The sequence below is a fragment of the Papio anubis genome, chromosome X (assembly GCF_008728515.1).
Source record: "Papio anubis isolate 15944 chromosome X, Panubis1.0, whole genome shotgun sequence".
In the NCBI taxonomy this organism is placed as follows: domain Eukaryota; kingdom Metazoa; phylum Chordata; class Mammalia; order Primates; family Cercopithecidae; genus Papio; species Papio anubis.
The window spans coordinates 138,133,741-138,153,982 of NC_044996.1; the positions used below are offsets into that span (position 1 = coordinate 138,133,741).

The window sequence follows — 20,242 nt, forward strand, 5'->3', positions numbered from 1 at the left end:
GTTTCTGTATCACCTACCTAAAATCCCTCCATGCTAACTGGGACGGGGTTGGGGCTATACGAAGATGTCAATTGACCAGGCACAGTGGCGCACGCCTGTAATCCCAGCACTTTGGGAGACCAAGGAGGGCGGATCACCTGTGTTCGGGAGTTTGAGACCAGCCTGACCAACCTGGAGAAACCCCATCTCTACTGAAAACACAAAATTAGTCGGATGTGGTGGTGCATGCCTATAATCCCAGCTACTCTGGAGGCTGAGGCAGGAGAATCGCTTGAACTCGAGAGGCGGAGGTTGCAGTGAGCCGAGATAGCGCCATTGCACTATAGCCTGGGCAACAAGAACAAAACTCTGCCTCAAGAAAAAAAAAAAAAAAAAGCTGTCCATCAATCATCCCTCTCTCCTACAAATTCCTCTGCTGCACCTTGAGGACCATTCACTTCTTGGATGCGATCAAAGAACTTTTCCATCTCATTTCCTTTTCCCAGCGTCCACATAGTGCCCCTCAATGTTTCATTCTCATGGTTTAAAGCACTGGCTTCAGGCGGTGAAGATCAGCAAACACACTCGCTCAGCTGGGTCTGTATCAAGCTGGGTTCCTCAGAGAAGGAGAAACTAAGCCAACAGGATATTTGTGTGTGTGTGTGTGTGTGTGTAATATATGTCATAAACATCTATTTACTATTGTTTGGTATTTATTTATGAATAATATTATATATATGATATGCTTTACTCTAAGCAATTGACTCACACATTCACACACTGTGGGGGTCTAGGAAGCTGAAATATGTAGGGCAAGTGAGCAGGCTGGAAACTAAAAGCTTCTGCACAGCCAACAATCAACAAAATGAAAAGGCAGGCTATGGTTTGGGAGAAACTATTTGTGAACCATATATCTAATAACGAGTTAATATCCAAAATATATAAAGAACTCAGCTCAATAGCAAAAAAAAAAAAAAAAAAAAAAGTAGTCTGGTTTACAAATAGGTAAAGGACTTGAATAGACATTTCTTGAAAGAAAACCCACAACTGGCCGACAGGTTTATGAAAATGTGCTCAACATCGTTAATAATCAGAGAACGCAAATGAAAACCACAGTGAACTATCACCTCACACCTGTTAGGACAGGTATTATCAAAAAGTCAAGAGATAAAAAGTAATGATGGCAAAGGTGTGGAGAAAAGGAAACCCTTTTAGGGTGTGCAGAAAAGGGGACCTTTACAAGACAGAAATGTTATTGGTACATTATGAAAAACAGTATAATGGCTCCTTGGAAAATCAAAACAGTTCTACCATATGACCCAGCAGTTCATCTGTTGAGTATGTGCCCCTCCCCCAAAATGAAATCCACATCTCATAGAGGTATCTCCAGTACTAATTCTAACTCATTCATCACACAGGAAATAAGAGTTTCTATTTGAAAACACTGTTGTTGTTGTTGTTGTTTTCACCATCCTGGTGTCAAATACTTATCCTATTCTAGACATCTCTTCTTATTTCTTGCTTTGTAATAACCTAGGTACTACTACCCATTGACAGAACTAACTCGTTATTCCAACAAGAAATGAGAAATGTTGAGGAGAATGCAATGTTATACTTCTTGTCTTCAACTAGTTATTCTAGTTTTATGGAGGATTCTGTATTTAACTCTTACCCAAGTAACTCTAGTTGCTGTATCCACAGTACCTAGTCAACAATCCTAAAAAAATAAGAACACAGAGTTGACTAGAATGGTTACTAAACTTTCTATGTTCAGCCAGTTTTCCTACTAATTGCTAGTTGTTTATTCAACTGTTTGCCTAGGTACCATTAAATGTCTAGTTTTATGTCACTAAGACATAAGAAAAAGTATTACAAAGAATATATTTATTACAGGTACTGGCTTCATCTAGTTATCTCTAGCCCAGGAAGAAAAAGTGATTTTGTGGGCCAGGCCCAGGATCCCTGTGTTGTGTGCAGCCTAGGGACTTGGTGCCCTGTGTCCCAGCCACTCCAGCTGTGGCTGAAAGGAGCCAACATACAGCTTGGGCTGTGACTTCAGAGGGTGGAAGCTCCAAGCCTTGGCAGCTTCCACATGGTGTTGTGCCTGCAGGTGCACAGAAGTCAAGAATTGAGGTTTTGAAATCTTCACCTAGATTTCAGAAGATGTATGGAAACGCCTGGATGCCCAGGTAAATGTTTGCTGCAGGGGTAGGGCCCTCATGGAGAACCTCTGCTAGGGTAGTGTGGAAGGGAAATGTCAGGTCGGAGCCCCCACACAGAGTTCCTACTGGGGCACTGCCTAGTGGAGCTGTAAGAAGAGGGCCATCATCCTCCAGACCCCATCATGGTAGATCCACTGACTGTGGGCCTGGAAAAGGCACAGACACTCAACGCCAGCCCATGAAAGCCAGGAGGAAGGCTGTAACCTGCAAAGTCACAGGGACGGAGCTGCCCAAGACCATGGGCACCCACCTTTTGCATCAGCGTGACCTGGATGTGAGACCTGGAGTCAAAGGAGATCATTTTGGAGCTTTAAAATTTGACTGCCCCTCTGGATTTTGGACTTGCATGGGCACTGTAGCCCCTTTGTTTTGGCCAATTGTCCCCATTTGGAATGGCTGTATTTACCCCATACCTGTGCCCCCATTGTATCTAAGAAGTAACTAGCTGACTTTTGATTTTACCGGCTTATAGGCAGAAGGGACTTGCCTTGTCTCAGAGGAGACTTTGGACTGTGGACTTTTCGGTTAATGCTGAAATGAGTTAAGACTTTGTGGGTCTTGTTGGGAAGGTATGATTTGTTTTGAAATGTGAAGTTTTGGAGGGGCTAGGAGTGGAATGATATGGTTTGGCTGTATCTCCACCCAAATCTCACTTGAATTGTATCTCCCAGAATTCTCATGTGTTGTGGGAGGAACCCAGGGGGAGGTAATTGAATCATGGGGGCCAGTCTTTCCCTTGCTATTCTCATGATAGTGAATAAGTCTCATAAGATCTGATGTGAGATCCAGGTTTCTGCTTTTGCCTCTCCTCATTTTTCTCTTGCCACTGCCATGTAAGAAGTGCCTTTTGCTTCTCACCCTGATTCTGAGGCCTCCCCAGCCTTGTGGAACTATAAGTCCAATTAAACCTCTTTTTCTTCCCAGTCTCAAGTATATCTTTATCAGCAGCATGAAAATGAACTAATATAATACCATAGGTACTTTAGGGGAGGATTGAGTGGAACTGGACAAATATGTCCAGGGTCCTCCAAGCTAACTGCTAGGTCATTACTAGAGGGCGGGTCTTTCCTCATTCAAACACAAACACAGACCAGCAGCATCACATTGACTGACTCGAGAGAGAGAAAAGACAGAGACATCCCTGCTCTTTTACTCAGGTCCCAGAACAATCAATTCCACCACTGGGAAAAATTAAAGTGGGTGTTTGTTTTCTGTAGGTGCTGGTGCTGTCTTTTTTTTTTTTTTTTTTTTTTTGCGTTGCATTTGCAGCTTTTTAAAAATTATCACCTCCTTCGCCCTTCTCTTTCTCTTCCTCCTCCCATACCTCCTCTTCCCTCACCTTCTTCTTCACCTTCTCTCTGTGTCTCTCTTTCTATGTGTGGTGGCAGATAAACATGAGAGCGTATAACAAGGGGCATATATAGGTCTATCTATCTATCTGTCTATCTATCTATCTATCTATCTGTCTATCAATCTGTCCTTAAAGATATGTATATCTCTAAAAACTTAATTTATAGATGGTGCAATAGCCTTTATGTGTCAATATTATATTTTTGATCATTTACTCACGAACTTAAGTGGGTTAAATACATGACTCTTAAAATCTGTATAATACTCTTTTTTATGCAGGGTCCATGATGTACCTACCTATTTTATATGATTTGGCTCTTTGAATTCAAATCTCATCTTGAATTGTACTCCCATAATTTCCACATGTTGTGGGATGGACCTGGTGGGAGATAATTTGAATCACGGGGGCAGTTTCCCCCATATTGTTCTTGTGGTAGTGAATAAGTCTCATATGATCTGATGGTTTTATCAGGGGTTTCTGCTTTTACATCTTCCTCATTTTCTCTTGCCACCACCGTGTAAGAAGTGCCTTTTGCCTCCCACCATGATTCTGAGGCCTCCTCAGCCATTTGGAACTGTAAGTCCAATTAAACCTCTTTTACTTCCCAGTCTCGAGTATGTCCCTATCAGCAGCATGACAACAGACTAATACACTATTTATTCTTATACATGGGCTATTTTGATCTTTTCCATTTTCTAAAATTAAGACAGGATTGGATTTAGGATGCTTCTTTGACATGACTGTGACCCTGCATGCTGGTTAGCCAGAGCCTGTGGTATGTGACTGTGAAAGAAAAGCTCTTAGTTTCATGTAGCAAGAACAAGAGTTGACTTAAAATCAGCTACTCAGAAAAATAAATACATCAAATAATCATCCAACTGTGTATCTGGAAGGTGTCGAGAAAATCCGTAAAATAATAATATTATCATTGTCATTGTGACCAAGATGGAAGAAATAAGACTGGTTTGTATCCAATCAGGCAGGTTATATAGTCTCACTTCAGTTGAAGTATGTTTTTTCAACATGATCATATTTCAATGCTGCATGACCATTTTTAAAGCAGCATTTACTCTGAATAAATTTGAAGACCTCTCATCATTTTAACCAGTTTTATATATGTTGACAATCTGGGTAAGAGTTGTCTATGATCAGGAGAAAGATTTGGTGGGTAAGAAAATCGTGAGGCATGTTTAGAAGTTGGAGAGGAGAAATTCAGATTCTGTGACCTGTTAGGTCTGTTTTTAATCTATTTCTGAGTCATCTACAATTTTGATGATCTTTTGGTTGTTCCCCCAAATTCATCAAGTGAGCTCACCTTTTAATTATTGTTATCCACTGATCCAAATCATTCAGAATATAGTTTTTGCATTTATTTATGTTTTTACTTTTGTGTCCTTTTGTATCCTTTTTCTTCATAGGTCTAATGAGTCATTGATACTGTACTGTATGGATATACTGTACTGTATGGATGGCTCTCTCTTTTCACTGTATTATGTAGAAATGAAATACAATCCATAGCAGGAAGCACAAAGAGGAGATTGGCAGTTAGGCCTCCTTATGTCTCAGAATTGTGTCCTGAGAAACATAACTGAGAAAATGGCTTCTGGACACCAGAGGACACTTGAGATTCTCAGAGACAAGGCATGAACAGTCCCAACAAAAGACTGTCCTTCTCACTCATTTGATGTTTGTATCAGCTGAAAACCAAAAGATTGTGAAGCAACACTGGAATGGAGACAAGGCACAACATAAAACATAAAGAATACATGAAGACAAAGTCCATCAGAAAACCCTGAAGAATTTGGTACTCCTGAGTGTTCATATTGAGTAGTTTGGGAAGCTTGGGCTGAAAATTTAGGTCAACATTTGTGGATGGCTATATATATATATATCCTTTACCTATGAACTCATATGGGTTGAAAACATGACTTGGCCAGTAGTGGTGGCTCATGCCTATAATCCTAACAGTTTGGGAAGCAGAGACGGGCGGATTGCCTGAGCTCAGGAGTTTGAGATCAGCCTGGGCAACATGGTGAAACCCTGTCTCTACTAAAATATAAAATATTAGCCCGGTGTGTTGGCATGTGCCTGTAATCCCAGTTATTCGGAAGACTGAGGCAGGAGAATCGCTTGAATCCGGGAGGCGGAGGTTGCAGTGAGCTGAGATTGTGCCACTGCACTTCAGCCTGGGTAACGGAGTGAGACTCTGTTCAAAACCACCACTACCACCACCAACAAAAACATGACTCTTAAAAGGTGTATAATTATCTCTTCATTATTTACCTACATAGGTATACTTTGTGCTGAGAAGAGAAAACATACATATTTATTCCTAGGGGTGAATCTTTTTCTTCCCCTGATCTCCTGCTATTTCTCGAATTAAAATTCAAGGAATATTGTGTGGGCTTTTATGAGTAACAGTAGATGCAATGTGCAATAATTCATTTGCAAAATTATAAAAACACTACCCAAATCGACATCTCTGTAATACGTTTCTCTAGAGAAGACAAGGATATAACATCAAATGGCCTCTCAATGAGTGTATACGCAAAGGCCCAAGAAGTGTGTATCTGCAATGCCCTGATAAACTGTTGACTTCAAAAGGACTGCACACAGTTTGCTCTCAAGCATCAACAATCAGAAGTAAAGCACTTGGCCTTTTTCAGAGTCTCCAGATATTTCTATCGATCCAAGAACCACATTTCCTGTGCAACAATAGTCCTGAATCTTGCTGCTGTTTTTGGACCTTTTCCTATCTGGTATTTGGGAAAGCAGTTTGTCAGGGAGGAAGGAGAATGACAGAGTAGACATTGAGTACCTCTATATATCTCATAGCCCCTATCAAGAGGCTCAGTATAAGAGTTAGAGGGGTGACTCATTCCTGACAACCTCATATGATTACAGGAGGGCCTTACTTCCTTCCTCTGAGGCTGCCCTTCCTTATTCCATTTGATAGTCTCTGCCAGTGCTAGAAAATTAATGATAGTCACCCAAAAGCTTCCCCTGTCTCTGAACGCAGAACATAATTAGGACATTATCATCATCATCATCATCATCATCATCATCATCATCATCATCATCAGATAAGAATTTCTGGTACCATCAGCAGCATAGCAATATATCCTTGTCCTTTTCTGATACACTGAAAAAATCAAAATGAAATGATTCATACCTCACACTCCGTTTAAGCATGGCCACTGGAGCCCACATAGCATTAACTTCAAGAACAATGATAGAAATGTCCTTATGCAAAGCACATCTCACTCTCTGTAACAGTTCAAACTCCATAAATGTCAGCAAACTGCCTTCTGGGAAGAACGGATAAAAAAGGCTAAATTGCTACAAATCTATGCCCCCGAAAGAGACAATAGGAAATCATTTTGCAATAGCCAAGTGCACAAAATATAATATTATAAAATACGGAGCTGGAAATCACAAATTGGAAATAAAAATGGGGACCTCAACCCCTGCAGAAAGTGAGATAATCAGCTACTATATAATGACTAAGAAAAAAGGGGAGAAGAGCTACAATTTACAATAATAACAAACCATTATTCTGAAGTGAAGTTGGAAAGATAATCTTTACAATATGGAGAGAAAGATGGAATTAAACCAATGCTACAAAATGATTTGTTCATATCTGAAGAGGCAGTGTGAGTGAATCATGTTCACACAAACACTTTATTTTCCCATGTCAATAGAGTTATTGCATATGAATTTTCAATTTTATTTGTTTAAAACATGATTTTATAATTTTAAACAAAGAGGCAATTTTAGCAAAGCAGGATATGAAACATGTCTGGGATAAGTACCCTTTTTGAGAAAGAGCTCAGGCTTTTTCCTATTCAATAGTGATGTTTTAGACTCATGGTCTCTCATGAATGACTCCTTGTAGGGGGTATAGGGATGGATAATCATTCAAGTTAGAATTGTTAGTTCTGATACTGGCAATAAGTTTGGGTTGGGTTTTGTAATATCTTCCGTCATTTATATCGCTTACTTCTTTTGGAAGAGCATTTTCCTCGATAATCTACTCACACCCTGTATCTCGTCCAGCAGCAAGTTTTCATCTGTGTCTTGCAAATGTGCTATGAATCTGATGGCTTTGGCCCATGTCTGCTTGCACCTCCTGTCTGAGCCCCTAGGCCATTCTGCTTTTCTCACAATACCCCTTCACACCACCTTCCACTTGGTAACCGGAATGGTCCTATAAAATTGTAAATCAGGCCTTCTTATTGAGAGGCTACTAACCTGTCCATCGCTCTCCATCTAAAGTAATGAAACCCATCTTTTCCCCATGGTACATCACTTTTATCCCTCTGAGTTTTCCTCTTACAACTCTCTCTCCTCCTGTTCATTATGCTGTGAACGCACCACACCTTTCCAGAACCTTCATCTCAGCAGTTTATCTTGCCAGTTCTTAGTTGCACTGCCAGAAATACATACTCCTCACATTTATTTTTCATGGTAGGTTCCTTCTCACCACTCAATTTTCTGCTCACTTGTTGCATCCACCAACTTATGCAGCTGTACCTGCCCCCAACTTACCCGTTGGCCTGTTACTCTTTCCTTTTCTTCATAGAGGCTCATCTCATCCAATGTCATCTTCTGTTCCATTACCTTCTTTCATTTTCTTCATTGTTCCTAATTTTAACCAATAACAGCTGTTTTAGTGTGTTATGTACCATCTGTCTCACACCGATTTAAGTATCAGCTCCAGAAGACAAAAAGCCTTGTGGTTTTGTTCATTATTCTCTTTTTAGCACCTAAAACCACTCAGAACCCAGAATGCAATCTTTAAGTGTTTGTTGAGTTAATGAATGACTCCATTCCTTGGTGTTCTCAGGAAACAGGACAATAGACAGGCAGCCAAGCTAGGATCTGGGAGTTGATGCCCTGAATTTGCTCCAGTGTTGTCTGTCCCTTCCTGGCATTGCTGTTAGAAGCTTCTCTGAAGTGGTTACTGCGGCCAGCAGCACACTCCCCAGGCCCTTCAGAATGGCCCCAGCTAACTTGCTAGCAGTTCCCATTAGCCATCCTGAGCCAGCACCGACATTTATTTACTCACCACTCAGAACCTGTGAGTGGTCATTTATTTGCCTTTTTGTTTTGTTTTGTTTTGTTTTGTTTTGTTTTTACCCAGTCCTCTGTGAAGCAATGACTATGGCCATGTGGATGAGATAGCAACAGCAAAGGTGATGCTTCCATGAGGACATATCAAATACTGCATTGCCCAGGTGTGACTATCAAGAAATAGTCCTAGCAAGCTGCAAGTCCTCTCTTCTTTCTTTTCGATGTTGCCAGGAGGATGGTGTCCTTGGTGGTGGTAGGTATGACTCATGGTACACGGTGGTATGTGTGAGTGAAGGTGTGTGTGAATGTGTGTATGACCCTGTGTCTGTATGCCTGTGAGTGAATTTGTGTGAGTACATGCATGACTCTGTGTGTGTGGGTGGGAGGAGGGCTTTGCTGCTGATGGAAGAGAGCCTGAGAGCACACAGGACAGGTAGGTGAACTGAACTTTCATTCCTGCTTGCCACTCAAGCATTTCTCTCCTTCATATTGGGAGCGAACAGGACACTTTGTTACTGATTGGAGATGGCTCACACGCGAAAAATTGGTTTCCCCCCAAAAATGTTTATAGTCATGCACTGATTAATGATGGGGATACATTCTGAGAAATGTGAGATTGGGCAATTTTGTCATTGTGCAAACATTAGAGAGTGTGCTTGCACAAACCTAGATGGTATAGTCGACTACTCACCTAGGCTATATGGTATAGCCTATTGCTCCTAGGCTACAAACCTGAACAGCATGGTACTGTACTGAATACGGAAGGCAATTGTAACACAATGGTATTTTCATATCTAAACATAGAAAAAATGTGTTGTGCTACAATATTAGTAGGTGATAGAATATTTTCAGCTCCATTATAATCTTATAGGACTACCATTGTATATGTGGTCCATCATTGATCAAAATGCCATTATGCTGTGCATGACTATACTTTTGTTTTTCATTTCAGTCATAACAATACAACACCAACAACAATTATAATGATAAATATCCATTTTCTGCTTACTTTTGCCAAGCACTTTTCTAGGAAGATTACACATGTTAATTTACTTAATTCTTGTAGCACCCATGGATTAGGTATTTTTCTCATCATTAGTGTTTTGTCGATGGAACAATGGAAGAACAAAAATAATTTTGCAATGTGTACATTGGCAAAATTGATATGCATGGAAATATGACTTGCAGGACTGATTTATAGCACACCCTTTGGGATAAACCTTTGTCTTCCCACAATTATAGAGAAAGAAGAAGGGCATTTGATATGGAGTTAAATGGCATAAATGGCCCTTGACCTAGCTGACAAAAAGAACAACTCTTGCCCCTTATTAGGATATCACTTTCAGCCTCTCTAATGCTCAATTTTCTCACTATGAAATGAGATTAGCGCCTGCCTCACAGAATATTGAGGAAATTAAATGAGCAAATGTATGTGAGAAGACATTTTAAACTGCAAGCACTATATTAACATGATATATTTAAAGCACACCATCAACTGACAATTGCCTGGGTCCTTTAGCTATTTGGGTCCTTTAGCTATTTCAATGTAATTCACCAGTATAGGTTTGTAGAGGAATATGACAATTGAAGATTGGTGTTTCAGAATTATCTAATCGTCATCTCTAAAGATACACTCTTGCAACTACATGTAATGGACACATTCACTTCCGCTCCCGTCCCTTCAATTATGATAATGTCCTCTGTAAACTTCTCCTGCATATATTAGCTAATATATTTTCTGATACCCATTTCAGCCCCTTGGAGAAACTCCTCTTAGGATCCTTTCAAGCATCCTAAGCCTCCTAGACTTTTTGGCTTCTTTGTATTTCATTTGACGCATTGTTCCTCTTTTATTGTTTTTAATTTTCATCACCTAGACACAGCCTTCACATAATCATCTTTCATGTTTCTGAATACTCCTTCCATTCTGATGGTTCTTCTTTCCCTTTCCTCACTAACTATGGACGTCCTTAACATTTTGACCTAAGGAGCTCACTTATCCACTCATGCATGTGTCTCTTTTCAGAGATCTAATTAGTTTTTAAGATGTGCTGTGGGCGGTTCTAGGCAAAATTATATCAGTGACATTTTACATCTTCTCCCTCACCTCTCTGCCTTTTCTCAGTGTTGCCCAATTGCCTGTTTCTCTGATGCTCTTATAAAGTTCCAAGTGTCTCAGGGCCCCCTTCCTGTACAACATGCAGGATTTTCTGGTAATTTTTTGTCGAATTCCATCATCAAATCTTAGCATTTCTGAGCTTACTGCATTGTCAGGGGGTAACAACCAAACTAACGAAATCAAGATTTTACAACATTTTTATTTTGACCAAGCCCGCTCCTGCTTACATTTAAAGAAGTAGATAAATTCTGAACAAGAGAAGAAAGAGAGTGAGAAGAAGGAGGGGAAGGAGAAAAAGCAAAAGGAGAAAGAAGAGGGAGAACTAAGTAGAAATCTGGGAGGGTTTTGTTAGCTTCAGGTTGCATCACAGGGATAGATGCTAAATCATTTAGAGCACTTAAGAGATTTTCTTGAATATTTATAACAGGGTAGAAAGTTCTTGTCCAGGAGGAGATCCCAAGTCTCACCAGGCATAAGACCTGCTACCAGAGGTGTTGTCTAATCTAATCTTGCTTTGAAGGGACTACTCTGATTTATTTGTATGTTTTAATAACTTCAAAAAGATGTAATGAACATTTCTTTTTCATTTTATGCCTTGCCCCTACTTTTTTTTTCTTTTACTTTTTTCTTTTTCTTTTCGTTTTTTTTTTTTTTTTTTGAGACAGGGTGTTGCTCTGTTGCCAAGTCTAGAGTTCAGTGGCACTATCATAGCTCACTGCAGCCCAGCCCAGACTCCTGGGCTCAAGTGATCCTTCCACCTCAGCCTCCTGAGTATGTGGGACCACAGGCATGCATCACCATGCCTGATTAATTTTTTAAGTTTTTTTTGGAGAGATGGGTTCGCCCTATGTGGCCCAGGTTCATCTCAAACTCCTGGGCTCAAGCAATTTGCCCACCTCAGCCTCCCAAAGTGCTGGAATTATAGGCATGAGCCACCATGCCCAGCCTCCTTCCCTCTTTTGCACACTATGAACCATTTACTAATCCATCCATCCATCCCATCATTCTATATATTGTCTTACCATCATTCATTTGTTTAATAAATATTAATCGAGTACTTTTTCAAGCCAGATACTGTGCCATGTTGCAGAAGCAGACCCAGTCCTTACTTACTGTTTAGCAGGAGAGAAAGGCATCACATTCAGAGGTTCCAGTAAACCCAGAGGTATTCACATAGAACCCGAATAACACTTTATAACCTCCACTCCCCTGTTCACTTCACTTCTGCATACAAAACAAAGTTTTCAGTAACAATCCATTGCCCCTTCATCCAGCATTGCTCTGTTTCACTAAGAAAGATGTCACAATGGTAAAGTGAAGTTGTGGGCACAGGAAAGGAAACAGATAACTCACTTATTGTCAATCATAAGTAGAGCCTGGCAAAGTGGTCTTCTTGCTGAACAGGCTTTAAAGGTAACATCAACCCCCATTTTCACCTAAAACCATGTGAAAAGCTGCAGTCCTACCCCAACCCCTGAAACAACTCTGGCAGGGTCCAAACTAATATCCCAATGTCTAGGACACCCTTGGGGGCTCAAGCCCCATGTCCGCAGCAGCCTTCAATCTGCAACTTTGCATTTAGTGATTGACTTGGTTTGCCCACAGACATCCTGACATCCATACCAAAAATATTAGACTGATAGTTTGTATGCTTTATTTACAAACCACCCCATGTTCCTTCAGCCAAGGCACACTGACCTCCTGGCAGTCCCGTCCACCAGAAAACATCCTCAGTTTTGTGTTTTCCCTGTTCCTTCTGCAGTACATATATATAGTCCATAAACTGACATTGGAATTCCTAGTCTACTTTGCATGTAAATTCTTGAACATCCAAAGTGGCTTTTTCATTTTATATGCAACGAATCAGTAATAAAAGCCAACTTCTTTAATTCATTCACTGTATTCCTCTGGAGGGAAATGCAAGTAATAAAAATCATGTTAGGACAAGCATATTAGGTGTACTTCTCTGCTCTGAGGTACTATGCTTTTATTTGATTTACGATGAGCCTCAGACTATACAAATAGATAAATAGTTCATAGGAATTAATTCTCCTGTTGGTAAAATATTATTTTATTAAGTTTTATTGGATTTTAAACATTGTGCCGTTAACCAAAGGTGTATTAGACTTTCCCAAGTGGATGTTTTCTGTTTAATAAGTGAATTAAAGTTCAAAATAATAGATAACTTTAAAATACTTTTGAGTGTAAAAGTTTTGAGTGCAAAATTTTGTTGATTTAAATGGCAAGTTATTAAATGACTTATTATGTAGAAGGTCTTGCTCATTGAAATACCACCATATAGCCATAAAAATTCTAGTTTTAAATGTTAAAAGAGAAGGTGGACTCTAGTATAAATTAATTTAATCCTTTAGAGTCCATACAAATATTGGAAATAGCCTCCTTGTGGAACAAAAATCTTTTAAAAAAATCACACACACACAGAAATATATTTGTACTATATGTATGATTGTATGTACTGCATATATGTGTGTACACATACTACTGAAAAAATCATATGTATGTATATATATTTGTACTATAGATATGATTTTTTAGAGTTATGTATGTATGCACACGTTTGCATGCACACATAAATACATGCACATATGTAAACACAGATACACCCACACCTACATATGGAAGCATTTGAACCATTGAACCTTGTACTATATACAGAATGCTATGTCACATTATTTATTTATTTTTGAGACAGAGGCTGGCTCTGTCACCCAGTCTGGAGTACATTGGCATGCTCTTGGCTCAATGCAACCTCCGCCTCCCAGGCTCAAGCGATTCTCCTGCCTCAGCCTCCCGAGTAGCTGGGATTACAGGCACATGCTACCACGCCCGGCTAAATTTTGTATATTTACTAGAGATGGGGATTTTGCCATGTTACCCAGGCTGGTCTCGAACTCCTGAACTCAAGAGATCTGCCCACCTTAGCCTCCCAGAATGCTGGGATTACAGGTGTGAGCTACCACACCTGACCCTATGTCATATATATTTAAATATAATTTTATACAAATTGACAAATATTCAGTATAAATATATTAACTATGTTAATCCTCAAAATAGGTATTAGAGTGAATTAATGAAAATATGGCCAGATTCCTTACTCTGGGGCAAAGAGCAAATGTTCTAATGAGAAGGATATAGGTCAATAGGGGGAGTTGTAATAACACCTGGTCATGCACATCTAGCAGTATATGATTAAAAACCATGGATTATCTTTGGCTTGGTATTTTCAACACAAGTCTTGAGTAGGAAAACAAATTGCGAAATGGTGTGCTATATTTTCTTCCCTAGATTTCCAAAATAAAGCTCTTTATTCACATGCACTTTTTTTTGCATTGCTTATGTTTCCATAGGTTAAAAAAAAAAGTTTTCATCGAACCCTACTTGAGATATGATTAGGCAAAATATTGTCTAGCAGTTTTTAGATAATCAGGAATAAAAACTAAACTCTTGAGACAAGTATTTTTATTCTTGTTCATTTTAAGCCTGCTGCCATTAATAAGCTACCATCTCAATTATGAAATGCATTTTTGGAACTCAGCAATGCTATCATAATATTAGAACATGTTATTAGACAGTACGTGGAAGGGTGGTGGATCATTAAAAAAAGCCAAATTAAAGTCTTTCTTGGTTGACACATACAAGGAGCACATGAAATACTCTTAATTTAAAAAGAAAGGAACTTAGAATAAAATAATCAAAGAATGCCTCTAGAATTAACCTGAACTTGTAGCAAAAGCAAGGTTTGGATTTGCATTTCTATTCTCCTGCTTCAACTAATTATTTCTTCCTATAGGATGTAGAAAGCAATACTGTCCCTAAACTGTCATGGGGAAGATTTCAGCAATTTTAATTGAGATAATATTTTTAAAGGTGTTGATACACAGTAGAAACTCAGTAACTTTCTATTCCTTTCTTGCATGAAAACTGTGAATATCAACATTAGGTTTAGTATGCATATGATCTTGAAAGCCTCATTGGAGAGGGGCAATAGGGTTGTGCATACATATACTATCGCTTTGATCTTCTTCTCCAAGATGCAAACTGAGTCTGAGATTTTAAGAGATTTTTCTTGCATCCCCAGAGCTCCAACTTGGCCAGAACTCCTGACCCCAAGATCTAATACTCACATCACAGTGTTCTCCAGGAAAGACTAGAGCTTGGCAGTCCAGGCAGCCTAAGAAGTTCCTGCATAAAGTTAAGAAGTCCCCCATGGCTCATTATCACAAAGATAAGATCCTGCTTGTTGTACTCAGAATCAAATATATCCTCCTCAATCTTATGTCAGCACTTTTAAAGTTGCAACTGACAGCCAGTGCTATTCAAACTTTAAGATACCAAATAATCACCCCAAGTGCTTGTTAATAATAAGATTGCCAGAAGTAGTGCCTGGAAGCTTCCCCTTAAATAAAGTTGCCAGGTGATGCTGATGCCTTCCTAAGGGCACTATCTTGAAAACCACAGAGAGGTAGCTGTCTATGGAGGATATCTGCCAACACCCAGAAGTACTTCTGGTTTAAAATTCATGTCTCTCACCATTTGCATTCAATAAGCCTTCTTTCTCTATTAAACAATTTTTTTTTAGTTTAAAAAGAGACCTATATATTGGTTAAAGAAAAATGATTTATGCATACCTATTTAGAGGCAGAGATTGTATAGAAATCTGCCATCAGTATAGCGTATGTCCATTAATTGCATTTTTCTACCTGTAAATAACATTATTCCAGGTTTGCTTCCCTAATCACCTTATACAAAGTTGCCCACATTCTCCTTTTACTCTCTTTCAATCTGAAATACATAACTTTTTCTTCATAGCGTTTAACTCCATTTAAAGAAATAATCTTTTGAAATATAATTTTGCTTGATAATTCTCTGCTCCTCACCGCAATTGAATGTAAGTTCTATAGTATCTGTCGACTTCAGAGCAGTGTTTTAAAAATCAGAAAGGTTCAATGAATATTGAATAAATTTGAGGAGGGATGGAGGGAGGGAAGGAAAGAAGGAAAGAGAGAGAGAGAGAAAGAGAAGGAAAGAGAGAGAGAGAGAAAGAGAAAGAAAGAAAGAAAGAAAGAAAGAAAGAAAGAAAGAAAGAAAGAAAGAAAGAAAGAAAGAAAGAAAGAAAGAAAGAGAAAGAAAGAAGGAAGGAAGGAAGGGAAAGAAAGAAAAGAAAGAAAGAAAGAGAAGGAAAGAAAGAAAGAAAGAAAGAAAGAAAGAAAGAAGGGAGGGAGGGAGGGAAGGAGGGAAGGAAGGAAGGAAGGAAGGAAGGAAGGAAGGAAAGAAAGAAAAGAAAGGAGGGAAGGAGGGAAGGAAGGAAGGAAGGAAGGATGGAAGGAAGGATGGAAGGAAGGAAGAAGAAATAGCTGAGTTATGTGGTCACTATGCTTAACTTAATGAGAAATTTCCAGGACTTTCCCCAAATTAGACTCCCACAAGTGGTGAGTAAGCATTCATATTTTTGACAACACTTGAAATTGTCAGAATTTTCCACTTAAACTAGACTAGTGAGTATAGAGTGGAGTTGCATTGTGATATAATTGACATTTCCCTGATAACTAATGATATTGAGCAACATTCCGTGTAATTATTGGCCATTTACATTTCTTCTTATGTAATGTGTCTTTTGCTATCTTTAATTGGCTTTTTTGATCTGTATTATTGAGTTATCAGAGTTCTTTATATATATTGAATTCCATTACATTATTAGATTAGTATTGCTAATGTTTTCTTCCATTCCGTGTCTGACTTTTTTGTGTGTATTAGTGTATTCCAGAGAAAAGTTTTTAACATGGATGAAGTCTAGTTTATCAATTCTTTACTTTTATAGTTTATAGTTTTATGTCTTATCCCCATGGTTGCAGATTTTTCTCTTATGATTTATTCCAGAAATGTTACTGTGTTAGCTTTTGTGTATAGGCCAATGAATTTATTTTGTGTTAATGCATTTGTAGTGAGATAGGGTTGAGTTCTCAATACACACACACAGAACAAACATGTCCTTTAAAAATGCTACAAGAAATAACTCTACTTTGCTCATAAATTTTCTAAGCTTTATGTTCCTGTGCTGTGTGAGTATATAACTTCCACTTAAATACATGTGTATATGTGATAAATAAATTTGAAAAGCATGAGTTCATCTTTTCAAGGAACAGTTCAAATGTTGCCCTCTTCATGTGGGTCCCTTTTTTATTGATGCAACGCTTCCCTGCCTGTCCACTTAGCATCCACACATGGCAGTGCCTCTCCATTTCTGCTGTCCAACATCCAGATCACTCCCAAACCCCACCAGCTGACCAAGCTCAACCACTTTTCACCAATTCTACAACTTTTGTCTTCCACCTGGACTACTGGGTTGCGGTTAATTCTGCTTATTGGAGGTAGTTGTGCTCTAAGAGGTCATCACAAACACTGAATACGGAACCATTTCTTCTTAGAAAATTCAGGGTTAGGTTCCCATGAGCCCCAGTTTCATTTTCATCAACCAACCAATATATAACTTTGTTTTGGTTGTGTTTTCGTGCAAACATACTTTACTGGATATATATTGTTGATTCACCAACATTAAACTGACACCCAACTGCACTGTCATGCATGCATAAATGAGGCGTATCTAAGACATGTATTTCCTCTGTAAGGCAGGCACATCACAACTGCCTTGTGTTTGGGAACACTAGGCAGCACTTCAGCACTGCATTTGTGGGCCATTGTAAACAGCAAAAGCGCCAACAAAAAGCACAAAAATACAAACAACATAGCCCTAGATAGACCACGAAAAGAATAGTTATTTACAGTATGAGAACTGAAACAAGAAGGCAGAGTGTCTCCTTACTCAGCCTCAGCTGGGAATGTACTAGAATATTTCACCACTCTGCACATGTCCACAAAAGTACAGGGAGTATTCATTTGGGGGTTACAAATAAACTGTAGCAACTAGATGGATTTACAAATACAGAATCTGCAGGTAATGCAGGTCAATTGCAGTGTTCTAACTGGGTCTCCCTGTTCCGATTCTCACCCAGGCACCACTCAGCAGTCAAAGTGACTTATACTCAATCCACATGAATGATTATTAGACTCTTCTGCTTGACACCTTCTAGTAGCTTCCCGTAGCAATCAGGATAATAAAATTGAAGGCCCTTTTACTGCATCTGAATAAATGGTTTCAGACTCTGGCACACATATGTGCCACAAAGACTCACTTGGGATATTTCTCCAAAAGATCTCCCTCTCATTACTTGCCCCTTGTTGGTTACATTCTGACTTTCTGTTCCTCCAAGTCCCTCAAATGTCTTTGCATTTGCTCTTTCCTCATTCTCTCCTCATGTATTGCCATGGCCAACCACCTTACTCCATAAGATCTCAGCTTAAATGCCATCTTATTGAAGGAAAATTCAATGATAGTCTATTATTAGGGAGGAAATATACTTTTTCTCATCCTCCATAAGCTTAGTTGGGATGAATTCCTATAACAAAAGGCAAGTCAACAGAAGGAAAAAGGAAGCTGATTCGCCGTGCTGTTCACATCATACAGGAGAAATCTCAATGAAAGGTAACTCATAGCAGTGGATTAGAACTCTGGCTTACAGGATATCTTCCACCAAGAACAATGCATGTGCAGAGAAATGGTAAGACAAAGGAAAGTGTTTTTAGCTTCCAAGGGACAGAAATGGTGGGAAGGTAAATATATTGTAAGAAACTTAATGGAGTAAGTTTTGTTTGCAGATCTCTCTGATGCCATCTCTGGGCTGATAAGAGTTTAGAGTCATCTCCAGTAAAGGAGAATCTATATTTTCTCTTTAGGCAGAAAAGCAGGAGGACAGGGCCAGCATTTCCTTCATTTTCTGCTTTCTAATTACTTTTGGCTCATAAATAATTTTTATGTTAAAGAGGCATCTTTTGTAGGACAGATCCTGGTTTCCCTCACTATCTATGGTCACAATTCCTCTCAACTCTGTGCCCTGGCTGTGTTCTGCACTTTTCTTGATCTGAAAGGGTCTTGTGTGTTTGCTTGTCTACTGGTTATTGATGTGCACGGGGATATAGAATTCCTGACAGCAGGATTCTTGTCCACTTTCATCCCTGCTGCATTTATAGCATGAAGGGTAACGTTCCTGGGACTCAGTAGTGTGCCGTACACATGCATTGAATGAATAACTTGGAAAGTATTCTTGTGTACTATTTTTATGGTACTAATTTATGTATTCGTCCCCATTTTCTCCCATTATAATGTAAGCTCCTGAGCAGCAGCAGTGACTTAGGCTCTGGCTTCACAGGAAGATATTTTTTACTAAATCTCCTCTCCTTACTGTGTAATGTGGGGATGGCAGGATATGGGTAGCAATGAAGCCACACATTTGAATAGCTTTGGTATGTTATAAGCTAAAAATACGTTTATCAAATAAATGGTTTCAGATTCTGGCACACATGTGTTTTAGTTGTGTTTTGCTTCATAACAAATGATACTTAGTGGCTGAAATCAGCAGAGGTCTTTTTTTTCCCCCCTACATATCTGCAATTTGGGTAGGTCTCCGTGGGCACAGCTCGTCTCTGTTCCATGTGACAGCTGGCTTGCTGGGAGGATAGCTGGGGGCTCCATCATTGCGAGCCTGACGGCTCACATGTCTGGAGATTTTGTTGCCTATCCCTGAGACTTCAGCTGTGGCTGCTGGCAGGGGACATGATGTGGGACCTATCTATATGACTACCTGGCTTCTCCAAAGCATGGTGCCTGCATCCCTAGGGGAGAATGCCACAAACACTGGGAAGAAGCCATATGATCTTTGAGTACCTCGTGTTGGGAGACTTTCAGCATCACTTCCTTCTAAGACACATTGTAGGTAAGCATGTGTCCAGAATCCAGGGAAGGAAGCACTAATCCTACCTACTCATGGGAGGGCCATCAAAGACAGTACACCTCCATGTGCAGCAAGACAGTTTGTGTCCATCTATCACATTCGAATGGATCTGAATCTGGGGCAAAGTGGTGTTACATGAATGCCTTTATTCTTTCATTTGCTTCTCCATAGTACGCATATGAGCATGTGTGTGCATATGTGCGTGTGTTTCACTCATGGAAGCAGCAGGGAGCAGAGGAAATAATTTTTAAAAACATTGAATTCCCTTGGACCAATGAGTTTTTTAGAGCAAGTGGAGGAGTAAAATGTAATTAATTACAGAATCGAATCTCAAAATAGAATAGGGCCCCAATAAGTAATACATTTTCCCCAAGTCAGTTTTCTAGAAAAGTATACCAAAACATTGGTCATTGTAAGCAGTTCCCAGTGACTATTTTTGATATTCAAATCTGTAATTACAAGCCAAATACTGACGATTCCAGGAACTCTCTTGCCCTTTTGCTATTACGTCCACAGTGGAAGAGAATGCCAATGGGATTGCATCCTTTTGCTCCCACCTCAATAGGAGACATTGATCTATTTTAGTAAACTTTGTGTGTGTGTGTGTGTGTGTGTAGCTCATAATACTCAC

The 20,242-nt window shown here is 39.4% G+C and overlaps 2 long non-coding RNA genes across 4 annotated transcripts in view; one reads left to right on the forward strand and one right to left on the reverse strand.

Annotated features, from left to right (window-relative positions):
• The window catches only part of LOC116271985, a 625,684-nt gene that overhangs the window by 574,534 nt on the left and 30,908 nt on the right, over window positions 1–20,242 (forward strand). Inside the window, exon 2 of the long non-coding RNA XR_004180714.1 lies at window positions 8,696–8,878. This is a non-coding gene — a long non-coding RNA (uncharacterized LOC116271985). The remainder of the gene's footprint in view (window positions 1–8,695; window positions 8,879–20,242) is intronic.
• LOC103880637 overlaps window positions 1–20,242 on the reverse strand; it is a 909,354-nt gene that overhangs the window by 521,156 nt on the left and 367,956 nt on the right. For 2 of the 3 annotated variants that reach the window (XR_004180716.1, XR_004180715.1), the window contains one exon: window positions 5,703–8,196. This is a non-coding gene — a long non-coding RNA (uncharacterized LOC103880637). Of the gene's footprint in view, window positions 1–5,702; window positions 8,197–20,242 lie in introns of those variants that run through there. The other variant, XR_004180718.1, reaches the window with a different exon arrangement.